Source organism: Ursus americanus, chromosome 24 (genome assembly GCF_024610735.1).
Source record: "Ursus americanus isolate L20-20 chromosome 24, mUrsAme1.1.p, whole genome shotgun sequence".
In the NCBI taxonomy this organism is placed as follows: Eukaryota; Metazoa; Chordata; class Mammalia; order Carnivora; family Ursidae; genus Ursus; species Ursus americanus.
The window spans coordinates 29,046,557-29,058,791 of record NC_142150.1 but is presented as its reverse complement, the minus strand read 5'-3'; the positions used below and the strand labels follow the sequence as shown (position 1 = coordinate 29,058,791).

At 54.9% G+C, this 12,235-nt stretch overlaps 1 protein-coding gene across 3 annotated transcripts in view; it reads right to left on the bottom strand.

Annotated features, from left to right (window-relative positions):
• The window catches only part of TSPAN18 (tetraspanin 18), a 179,828-nt gene that overhangs the window by 145,489 nt on the left and 22,104 nt on the right, over positions 1 to 12,235 (bottom strand). For all 3 annotated transcript variants that reach the window (XM_045808766.2, XM_087854766.1, XM_087854765.1), the window contains exon 2: positions 3,037 to 3,113. The gene's annotated coding sequence lies outside the window, so the exon portion shown is untranslated. The remainder of the gene's footprint in view (positions 1 to 3,036; positions 3,114 to 12,235) is intronic.

Sequence of the window (12,235 nt, the reverse complement as noted above, 5' to 3'; positions counted from 1 at the left end):
AGAACCTGCCTTCACTGTCTCACTCAGCCTGCTACAGAGCACTGGCTGGGAGACTGAAAACATCAGGGGACTTCTCTTTCCCCCTGAGCTCTGAATTCCGTGCAAAGCTGGGTGGAGAACGCAGAAGGAGGGTCACCATGAGTGTCACGGGGTGATGCTGTGAGTCCTGCAGGGGGCCTCGTGGATCCTGCGGGTACCTCTGTGGGTGCTCTGGGGCATCGCAAAGGTTGTACGGGTGCTGTCATCGGCAACACGGGAAGCCACCGGGCCACTGTGGGGTGTGGCTGTAGACCTCGTGGGTGTAGAAGGGTGCCTGCCACATGGGCCCTGTGGGTGCTGTGGGGTGCTGTGGCCAACACACTGCCCTTGGGACAGGAGCCCTGTGTTTAGGTCCCAGTCTGACTGCTTTTTGGACATGAAACCTGGAATAATTTACCACTTTGCTGAATCCCAGCTATCCTCACCTATAAAGAGCTTATTAACGCCTGCCTCTTGGGGTGTGAGGAGGAGCAGCGGTTATCTACAGAAAGGATCCAGTAAATGTCGTCGGGACTGAAGCGCAAACCATGGGATAAAGCTCAGGAAAAGCCGTTCACACCCAAGGTGGCCCCACACCCCAGGGTGTCAGAACAGAGAGCTGACACAACCCAGGCCCCGCTCTCAGCCCTTTTTTAGACCACATGCGGAAAGAGGTATGTGTCTCCACGGTAACCTCCCTGTTTGGTCACAAACACCCAGCTCATCCATCCCAAGAGCCCAAGACTCTTCAAGGGGGTCACCTTGGGAGGCCACATTATCCCGGGGGCTTCTGTCATTCAAAGCAAGCAGGAGGGTCCTGCTGGCGTGTTCCTCCCCCTCACAGCCACCCAGCGAGGTGCATGCCATCTGCCCATTTGGTAGATGAGAAAACTGAGACTCTGGACACCAAATCACTCCCCCGGAGTCAAACAGCTACCGAAGAGCAGAGTCCGCCAGTCGGGCCCCCAAGCCCAGCAGACATTTCCCACGACGGCACACGCTGCCTGCCTCCCGCTGCTGGTCCTGTGTTTTCCCCGTGACTCTACACCGATGTATTTCCTAGCTAACCAGGGGGGCGAGGCCAAATCGCTTTGCTCCCCTGCCACCTTCCTGGAGGTAAACCGAGAACAAAAGCACCCTTGCTGCTTTTCTCTGTACTTAAAGAGATTCCTGCCTCTCGCGCACCGAGGCCCGTGGCTTCGCCTGATGGAGACACATCCGTGGCAGAAAAGTCCTGGGGACATGAAGCTTTTCCTGGCTCGCTTCAGCGCCTTCTCCTGATTAAGAAAAGCGTGTGGGATCCTGGCGCTGCGATAGGCAGCGGCTTCCTGTGGGGAGCCGGGCGGGCCGCCAGGAGGCTGACGGTTGAGACTCCCGCCCGGGCAGCCGGCAGGGCGGGGTGAGCTGCACGACACATGGGCCTCACGCTCCTCCGCCGCTGTCTCCCCGGGGCCCCGCCTGGCCTTGCGTTATCTGCCTCTGGGAGCCAGCCACCGTGCCTCGGATTCCGGCCTGACACCTCCTGGCCGCCCGCCGCACACTCCAAAAGTGAAAGGATGAGCCCAGAGGCCGGGGAGGTATCAGATCGGTGGCTGGTAAAGTGGCCCAGAGGCAGCTGGAACCGTAGATGGCATCACCCGGCTGGGCGCAGCACCCCACAGTGCGCACGCGCCATCGACCCTCAGAGCAGCAGTCTTGGGGTGGGAAGGCGGGCTGGGGGGAAGGATCTGTACCTCCTTCATCTCCTTTTCTCCCCAAGACAACCCCATGGCTAGTGTTATGCTCCCACTTTAGAGGTCAGAAAACCAACACCTGCAGAGATGTCACGATGAGCCCAAAGTCTAGGATAAGGAAACAAATCATTTTTAAGTCCTATCAAGCAATGTGATTTCACGAGGTGACTCTGGCTTAAAGGATGTTAACCTTAAGATTCAAGTCACAGTCACTCAAAGGAAAATACACGAGAATTGTAGGGTTGTTTAGACAGGGCTTCAAATCTCCACCGTATCTCACTCGCTGCTGTGTGACCTTGAGCAAGTTACGTAACATCTCTGAGGACTGGTTCTCTCCTCTCTAAGATGGACGTGATTTTAGTGCCAAGACCACAGGGCTGTTAAGAGGACTGAATGGACGGTGCGGGGCTTGTGCCTAGCACAGCGCCTGGCATACAAAAGCCCTTAGTCAGTGTTGGTTGATCTGATGCTTCCCGTCAGCCAGGCCTCAAACTCAGTCCATCTACACCTCAGACTCTGGGGTCTTTCCACCAAGGGTCTGAGGCATCCTTTGGCCAAGACTGGCAGTCAAATCTCCTGAGTTTCCAAATGCCCCTCCTCTCCACAGCCTTTCCCAAGCCTCGACCCCCTCCCTGCTTCCCTGCTGCCTCACCACACCCATCACTTCCTCTGGTTCAGCCCGGGGCTGGGAACCTCAGAAACGGAGGCCATGAGGCCTGGGACTGAGATTCAAGTCACTACTGCCCATTCTACCGATGAGAAAACGAGGCCCCATGAGAGAAATGGCTTCTAAGGACTCTTGAAGCACAATGGTGGTACAGACTGGGCCAGAGGACAGATGTCCTGGCTCTTCATTCGGAAATCTTCCATGAGGCCACACAGCCCATCACCAGTCCTGGAATTGCAGGCAGCCCAAGAAGCTTCCAGAACCCAAAAAGCAAACCTCCCTTGGAGGGCTCACTGCCTGCATGCTTCAACCCTCACTTCCTGGACTGACCCTGACGAGCAACCATGATGGGCAGCCCGCTCATGGGGCAGCCGCCAGCCCCAGTGAGACCCCACCTTGGCTCCAGCCTCTCTCTCCTCATGCCTCAGCTGTGCTTGCCAACCCTGAACAAATGTCTGAGGTGGGGAAAAGAGGGAAGCCGCCCTTTGCTTGCCCTGCCCAGCTGACAGCTCTCTCATTTGGCAATGGAGGGTTTGTTGAGTAGAAAGAGAAGAGGAGAGAAGATCAGACTCTTATTTGAATAAGATGCCGCCACGTTGCCATGTGGCCAGATCATACCTCTTTCAACTGGCGTCCGTTCCTTCCAGGAGAGTGAGGATTCTCTTGAGGTGTCTTCTGATGGCTTCAGGTAAACTCTAGAAGGAGAAGAGAGAGACATAAATTTTAAAAAGGCAACAGCTAGTGGGGCCTGTGGCTGCTGGGGGCCACCTCAGTTCAGGTGCGCGCCCGCCCCCTGGTTCCTGCTCTCTCCTTCCGGCTCTGCAGGCGCAGAAGCCAGACAGGGCAGCCGTGGCCAGAAAGCCAGAACTAAGCACCCAGCCCCTCGGAGGCTTCCAGGATGGCGTCCCCAGAGCCTGCGGATTGGCACGTTTTCAGTCTTCCAAAATCAGCCCAGAAGCCTGTACAGTGCGCACGTGATGACATCACGCCCGCTAATCACAACATCACATCACATTGCTTTGCTTCTGGCGAGAACATTACCAACTCGTCACCGAAACTCCTTTCTCCTCAGGCGGAAAAAAGGCCTTCTGAGTAATTGTGAAAATGTGAAGGAGAATTAATCATTGCTTAATGAATGCAGGCTTTGGGGGCAGACCAACACTTTCCAGATCTGGTATCCATGAAGAGATAAATAATAAGAGGATAGGTCTACGGTAGTGAAAAAAACAACTCAGCCCCAGAGTGCAGGGCCCAGAAGTCCGGCCTCTCCCCCACTTCCTCTCTGTCAGTTTGACGGAGAGCCCCCAGGTCACAGGAGAAGGATCAAATTCGCCACGTCCAGGCCACATACCTGCCAGCCACGGCTGAGGCCAGTCCTGGGGGACTGGCTTGTTCACATGCACAGCTGAGGAACAAAAGAGCAAAGCTGCCAGTGCAGATGGGACAGCCAAGTCCCCTGACCCCCAAATCTCCCAGACTCCTGCCCCCCAGGACCGGCCGCACAGTAGAGCCCTGGTCAAGTTTCACGTTGTCTACTTGCCCAAGGCGGTAATGCTGAAATGGGGCAGATCCGGGACCAGAAGTCAGATCCGTGACAGGTCGAACCTGGCATCAGTACCACGTCCACAGGGGGAGAGACGCGGCCACGAGAGCAGTGAGCTCTAGGTCTGCTCTACGGATCCTAGCTCAGTGCACATTGCGCGTAACTTCTCAGGACTCCCTGCCAACCGATGGGGAACAGGGCTTGGCCAGAGGACGTGACCCCAGTTGGCTATCTTTGCCTCCAAAGTCTACCCAGGCAGAGTAGACCCAGGGAACCTCACGTCTCATGCAGCAGACGAAGGTTACGATCAAAGGAATTCATGATTTATATACGTACACATGTCCATATCCATCTGTAGACAAAGACAGGCACCTGTCGGTAGGGAGACGGGGGTATACGTATACAACTGATCGCAGCTACAAAAGTGAACGTTCTTCCTCATCCGTCCACCGTATTTAACAGAACCATTGCAAAATCTTTGTAACACGACCCTCTAGGCTTTATGCTGTGTAACCCCTTACGTGTGTGTGTGTGTGCATGTGTGTGAGAGCACGTGACTGCGTGGGCCCCCATGGAGCTGGTGTGTCTCTTTACACAAATGCAATCTTACCACACACGTTCTGCACCCCCAGCTAGCAGCTGCTCTCATGTCTGCCCATGGATCTGAAAAACTACAGATCTTCCTGGGTCTTCTGCCTCCTCATAGGTGTGGACCATCATTTATTTCTCTCCCACCTTCAATATGCGGGGTATCTCCACTCCTAGCCGTTACAACCTTGTTGTCACCATCCCCTTCCCAGTTACATTGCCGTGTGGGAATGTTCTAGCAAGTCCACAGCCCGGATGCCTGGAAGTGGGACGGCGGGGCAGGGGTTCTGCACATTCCACATTTGAATAGCTTCTGACAAACCACTTTCCCCAAATACTGGATCAATTACTCCCCGAAACAGCAGGACAGAAGGAGCCTCCTTTTCTTGGGTGTAAATTTGCACCCAGAGCTCTTCTGCCTGCCGAGTTGTCTTTCTGGTCACCTTCCAGGAGCCGGGAAGGCCGAGTCCCCCAGACAAAGGGAGGCATTTGTATCTTGGCTCCCACAAGACGGCCACTGCTCCACTGCCTGGGGACGTGTCTGAGGAACTCGGGCCCACCTGAGCCGGGAACTACATTTACGGGCTCGGAACTGATAATGAGCTTTTATGAGCTCTGGGGACCACGAGGAACACGTATTAATGTCAAGCGTGCCCATCAGCCACGCAGCCTGGGTGAATGTCACACGTTAACAAAATTAAAGGCTGCCGCCACGTCGGGAAGGAGCTGCAGGCTGCATGTCAGGCAGCGTGGGCCGGGCCTGTCAATAAGAAAATTACTTTCCAGGCTTTGCACTCCTGAGCCCGAAGCTGTCTCCCGTCTTCGATGGAATTCTGCCTTGCTGCAGCCGGAGAGGAGATTAGTTTATTACCAGTCTGCCAGGAAAGGCAAAACCCAGCACTAATCCGAATTCCCATTTAAGCAAACCTGCATTATGTGAGGGAAACCAGCTGGGCTCAGAATTTCTTCCCCCTTCCCCGGAGATCTCATTCCATCCCTCTCCTCTCTGAGGAGGACGAGAGGGGGGTCACCACAGATGTCAGAGCGGGAGCCGTCCTGGGAGCGGGAAAAGAATCCCAGGGTTTTGGGCCAAGAGGGGGAAAGGCCTGCGTAACAAGAGGCTGCATCAGAAGACGATGGGCTGGGAGACGGTGCTCACCATGGACCCGGTCGTCCCCGGCTATGGGAAGGGAAAGCCGCCACCCTCCCAGCCCCAGGCTCGCTCTTGCCTTGAACAAAGATGCCCTGAGATCCTGAGTCCACCTCTGACGAGCTCTGGCTCCGTGAGCATGTGACCTCCCTGCTTCAGGCCTCAACGCCTCATCTGGGAAACCGCTAACCACGGCTGATAGTTCCTACGATGTTGTGAGGATCACGTGAAAAATGGACAGACAGGACCCCGGAGAGCCCGGCACACACAGCCCTGTTTCTTGAATTAAGATTCCTCGGGTTGGGGGCGCCTGGGTGGCACAGCGGTTAAGCGTCTGCCTTCGGCTCAGGGCGTGATCCCGGCGTTATGGGATCGAGCCCCACATCAGGCTCCTCCGCTAGGAGCCTGCTTCTTCCTCTTCCACTCCCCCTGCTGTGTTCCCTCTCTCGCTGGCTGTCTCTATCTCTGTAGAATAAATAAATAAAAAATCTTAAAAAAAAAAAAAAGATTCCTCGGGTTGTAACAACACCGTTATTTGATCGCCTCGCTTAGTTAATTACGACACGGCCCTTCGTGCATGACATGTCCTGGTTTCGGAGACCTTAACATAGAAAAAATAAAACAAAGGGTGCCTTGAAATCCACGAAATAAAGGAGGCACTCGATCAAGGGCAGGACACGGGATGCCTAGTAGCCAAGTTCTCCTGTTGTCTAAGGTCTAGCTCAAAACTTTTATCTTCTTCCTTCCGAGCAAAGCAAAGCTGCTGTGTGTGTGGGAAACCAGCCCTCGGTGTGTAAGACAAATCCTGAGAGGTACTTCAGTGTCCTGGATGAGACCCAGCCGAGGGGCTCGAATCTCTAGGTAGATGTTTCCCGCTCTAGTTTTAAACCGAAACGGACCCCACGTACACACTGGTAAATGCGCCACGAGGACACAGCCTCCTGAGCCTTCACGAACTCAGCACCCCGCGTGACGCGCCCACATCCCAGACTCCTCTCTGGTTTCCCAGCCCTTGTTTCTCCCAAGTCACCCGTGACCCTCCTCCTTCGCGGCCCCTGCCTGTCCCTGCCTGGGCTGAGCCTGACCGTTGCCCGTCGGCTTGCTGCAAACGGGTTCCTGGCTGGTCCACTAGCCTGCGGCCTTGTTCCCTCCAAACCGCCCTCTCGTTTGCTGTCAGACTGAGCCCACAGAGGTGTCTCTCTCTTGCTTCAGTGGGTCCCCTGGCTTCCCTTTGCCTATACACAGGCCTTTGATCATCTGAGCCCCACTTGTCCTTTCCAGGCCCTTCGGGTCCCCACAATACGCACAGACCCCACAGTCAAACTGAACTCACTGGGACCCACATGCCCCACCGGCATGCTCGGCCCAACCTCACTGCTGCTCACTTCGCCTGGCAGTCCCTTCTTCCTTTCCCAACCCTGAACTCTGCCTCCCCTTCCACTCTCCAAAACACCTGGCCAACTCCTACTCATCCTTCAAAACCTTCCTTCAGTATCTCCTCTGAGAAACCTCCCCAGGGCTCCACAGGCAATGATTAGTCACTGTTCTCTGGGCTCCAATAACAATGTGTGTGTGTAGGTAGTCAAGTCAGCATCATACGATTTCTCTCCTCTACCAGACTATGAGTTCCTCAAGGATAGGGATGGTCCTTACTGCCTCTGAGGTCCCAGTTCCTGACTCAGCAAATAAAGCTGGATGGATGGATAGCTGCTAGGATTGATGGATGGATGGAGGAGGAGAGAACGGATCTATAAAAGAGCTTGAATGGTGGGAGGGAGGAAATGGGTCATAGTTAGTTGCAGGAATGGATGAATAGCAGGGATGGATGGATGGATGGATGGATGGATGGACGGATGGACACACGCATGGAGGGATGGATAATAGCAGGGACGGAGGAATCAGGGATGGATACACGGCCAGGTGGAAGGGGAACGCATCTATAAAAGGACGGGTGAAATGAACAGCGGGAAGACGGAACTAGGTTAACAGGAGGAGAGAAGGAATAAATGACTCAACCACTTGTATAATTTTCTCTGGACCCTGGAGGGCTGAGCCTCCGGCAGCTACGGGCAGGGCCTTGCTTTCTCCCTCTAGAGTTTATGGATCTGTGCAGAGACCACTCGCTCGAACATCGGCAGCCCCCCGCTCTGCCCATCTCACCTCACTGCCCTAGCTGTGGACCCACAAGATGAGGCCTCAGGAAGGAGGGGTCAGAGTTACGTCTTGCCTTGGTCTTGATCCTGGCGGTGCAGACCAGTGCTACAAGGAGATCGAAGTTTCCCTGTGTCTGAGTCCAGCCCCAGCCTGTGGAGCAGGCGGTTTGCCAGCCGCTGGACAGGTTTGCGGGAGGCCAACTGTGTGGTCTGGAGCGGATGGATGGCTGCTGATGGGGGTGGCATCCTCCCTTGCAAAAATGCCATTTGGGGGACCCTAAAATGGCCAAAGGGCCGGGCGACAAGGACAGCAGGGCACCCTTTGGATGGTTACCTGTGAGAGGACTTCTGGGAGAACAAAGTGCCTCTAGAGCCTGCTGTCTGTCTGCAGCGTGGGGCAGGGCAGGCTGCAGGTGGGGAGCCCTCAGCACTGAAGGGTGGGCCACAGACCAGGCTTTCATGGCCCACAGGCCTGGGTTTGAATATCAGCGATGCCAAGGCCACAGGTGACCTTGGCAAAGTTCTTTATCCCTCTAACCCTCAGGTTATTCACCTGCAAAGCGTAGACAATCACAGTCCTCCCCCACTGGCCTGAGCTGGGGGTCAGCAGAGCTAACGGGCTGTGCGTGATTCCCACGGGGCCCGGCACTAGCAGGTGTTTGATCAATAGAGAACACGGGAATTACATAAAACAGAGTCTGCTGCCACTTTCTGGGAAAGGGGTAGTGGCCATGATCAGTGGTTCCAAGTGATACTCTCCAGACCCTTCCCTCTCTCCCTCGGGGGTCCGCACGAAGAACAGATGGAGTTTATGTGTCATACACACCGTAACGCTTAGCTCATGGCAGCCAGACTTGCTCATATTTTATACATTACACTCCCAGGTGATGTGGAAGATCACTGATTTACGGTTGGTGTCCTAGAACCGCAAGTCGGTAGGAGTTTAGGGGAGGTGAAAGGACGTCTTCCTGGAAGAGGCAGCAAGGACAGAAGGGAGGGAGGGAGGGAGGTGATCAGCCCAATGGTAAGTCTTTTACTGGCTAGCTCCTGCCAGCAATGCCTCTCTCCTGTGCTTTACGCTCCCCTCACTTGCTTGCTCTCTCTCTCTCTCTCTCTCCACTCCTTCCCCCACCTCTGCCCCTCTCAGCCTCTCTCTGTCTGCCCCCCACCCATGTTAGCCACCCTACATCTCTCCCTGGCTCCTAGGTGGAACAGCCATCCTTCTGAGCCCCCTGACCACAGAGACGGTCATGTGCCCCAAGAAGCCCGGAGGCCAGCTCAGCCTTGGCCCCTCTCCCCCCACGATGCCAGCCTGGGCCACTGCCAGCCAGATGCATGGCATGTTGACAGATAAAAGTGCTGCAGTTTATGGCCCCAAAGCAAAGCCTGGGCTTTGTGTTGCTGTATTTTAAATTGGCAATGCAGGGGGGTGATGTGGGGGTAGGGAGAGGAAGAGGAGCCAAGACACGTTTGGGGATGAGTTCCTGCTGGGTTCGGTGACTCAACAACGATCCTCACCCCACCCCCACCCCCCACAGCCCGCAGCCCTTACTGCAGCCGCCTGCCCTAGCCCGCTTTGCCTTGGTCTCTGCTTCCTCTCCACCTGCCCTTGACTCGCTGCGGGAGGGAGAGCGCTTCTCTGCGCTGCCTGCCCTGTCATTCAGCCCCACCACCCTCTGTTTCCATAATGAGTCCCAGAATGGGCCTGCTACGTGTGCCCCAGGGTCACAGTGGGGCTGAGGTGGGAACCCTGACATCCTCAGAAAAACTGGGATATTTTTTCTTTTTTTCTTTTTTTTGGCTTGGGTATAGAGGGCCACTCCCTGATTGGAACTGGGCACCGCGCATAAGGCGCTGGCCCCTCTAGCAAAATCTCTGGACCCCGCCGGTAAGGAATCTGAGTCCATCTGAGCCCATGAGCTCTGGGTAGCTTGCGGAGGGTAGTAGGGCCAGGGAAGAGGGCATATGCAACCCCATAAATCAACACGAGAAGCTGCTTATTTCTCCGTGTAGCCGTCACTAGTAATCATCATCTCCCCTGTCCCTGCATTCCCATCATGTCTGGGGGTTCCCGAAGACGGGCAAGCCAGGGTCTCTCGTGACCTCCCCCGGAGCACCTGCGGGAGACAGACACCTCCAGAAGGCTCACCTGACCATGAAGAACGTGTGGCCTCTGGGAGCCTGAGACCCCCTTGTCTCCAGTGGGCACAGCCCTGCACTTGCCACCTCTTTGTCCTGCCTGGAAGCATCTTCTCATCACCTGAAGGAGGCAAGGACAAGGGCTGTCCATCCCCTGGAGCTCTCTTTTCCTTTTGATCTTTGCTCTCCCTCCTACACTCTTCCCATTTCTCAGATGAGGAAAGGGAGCCAGAGACACAGCAGATTTACATAAGTAAACATGGGTGCACTGCTCATGGAAAAAGGAAAACAGAAAGCATACATGATTCTAGCAACCACGTCTGCCAAGTAAGGCTCACTCATTCTCATGACGGGTCCCCAGCAGATCGGCCGGGCGAGTGCCCAGCATCCCGGACCTGGGTGTTTGGTGCCACAGCGACCTGGAGGAACCTGCTGGTTTAAGGCTCCTATCACTGACGGTGGAGCCTGGCACCCCCACCCCACTGATTCCACTGTGCCGTCTACACAAACAAAAAAGGAAAGATGTGAGCTCTCTAACTCTTCCACCCAGTGGCCAGGGTCCTCCCATCCCTAGCAAAGGAAGGAGCCGATGCTCAGAGAGGTCCAGCCACTTGTCTACAGTCACAGAGCCAAACCGGGCCAAGAGAGGACCAGAGCCCAGGATTTTGCCTGCACCCAAAGTCCCTGGAGCCCCTTTGCTGAGTCCAGCCTGCACTGGGCTGTCCCCATCGTGTCTGTGCTCTGGAGCATGCATCTAGAGCTTCTCAAGCCACTGGCTGCTTGCACAAAGATACCTGGGCTTCCAAAGATTGCAACAACAGCCCAGCGCTTCTAGCACACGGGTCAAGAACAGCAGATGTCTTAAGGCTGAAGTTGACTTTGCTAGGAGTCATGAGTGTCTCAACGTGTTCCAGACCTTGAATCCCACGTGGATCCTCCCTGCGGTCTTATGCATCCAGGAGCGCCTGTCCAAGGGTTTCTGCCTCGGAGAGGAGCAGTTTTAAAAAGCCACACGACAGTAATAGAGATGTTTCCAAACGGGCCACCCTGCAGCTAGCAAGGAGGCCAAAAGCTGAGAACTTGTAACTGGAGCTGAGTGAAGGGGCCAAGCCCACAACCCACAGCAGCTTCCCTCCGAAACCTGGGGCTCTGGGGCTTGTCATTCAGACTTTATAGCCCTCCACCCCCGCTTACTTGCCTGCCTGCCTGCCTGCCTGCGGTGGGATCCAGGAAAAGGGCACCCCACGTGTCTCTTAATTCTTCTCCTTGCTCAAGTCCATGTAAATATATTCTAATGCAGAGAAGGGTCTGCGGGAGGTAAGACCGCAGAGTCATTAGCATTTTGATGGGTTTTCCCAACACGTGGAACAAGAGCAGTTTAAAATTCATAGTGTGGAGATTAATCCCAGACCTGCCTCTCCCTCCCCAGCTTGAGGTGGCCAAGAACTTTTTACCCCTTGAAAATCTTGATTAGGAAAGAAAGCTAGGAACTCAAGTCAGGGGAGTCCTACCGAGAAGAGTTTTCTGGACTGCGTGTGGAAGGCCTTCTAAACACAATTATTTGACAGAAGCAGGGATAAGGGCCGAGAAAACACACTGCTTGGGCACTGGGTTCTTCCAGAAGGGCCCAGCCGAGCCCGACAGGAGTGCCAAGGGCACATTTGTCTCTCCTCAGTGACACAGGCCAGGCCCTTTACCATCCCCGTTCGCTCAGTCAGCAAGCATCCCCAAGGGATCACCATGTGCCACAGAGCAAAGGCTTAGAGGAGAAGGAGCAGGAAGACATAAACTCAGCAAATCCCTGATCTCAAGAAATTCAGTCTAGATGGCGAGGGAGAGAGAAAGAGAGAGAAATGTGGATGAATCGAAGAAAATGTGGTGAAGGAGGGGGCAAGAGCAGCTGTCCTGGGACCCCGAGGTGGAGGGGGCCTCTGCCAGCTGGGCGTAAGAGCAGGTCTCACCCTTTGGGGGCATTCCTGTCCTTCCTCAAAACCCTCTGAAACTAGATGTGATGTGGTATTAGGAGCAGAAGGCAAGGTGCACAAAGATACAGATACTGTGATCATAAACGATGCAAAAGCTGGAAACCAGGCGAGGAGAGGCCTGTCTTTCCAACATCATCACGGAGTATCGTTTTGGGGGCCCACCTACGGATTCCTTAATTACCCACCGTCCAGGATTCTAGAGGAATGTAACTTTGACTCATGTGAAGTTACTTGTGAACTTGGAGTAGATTGTTTTGGT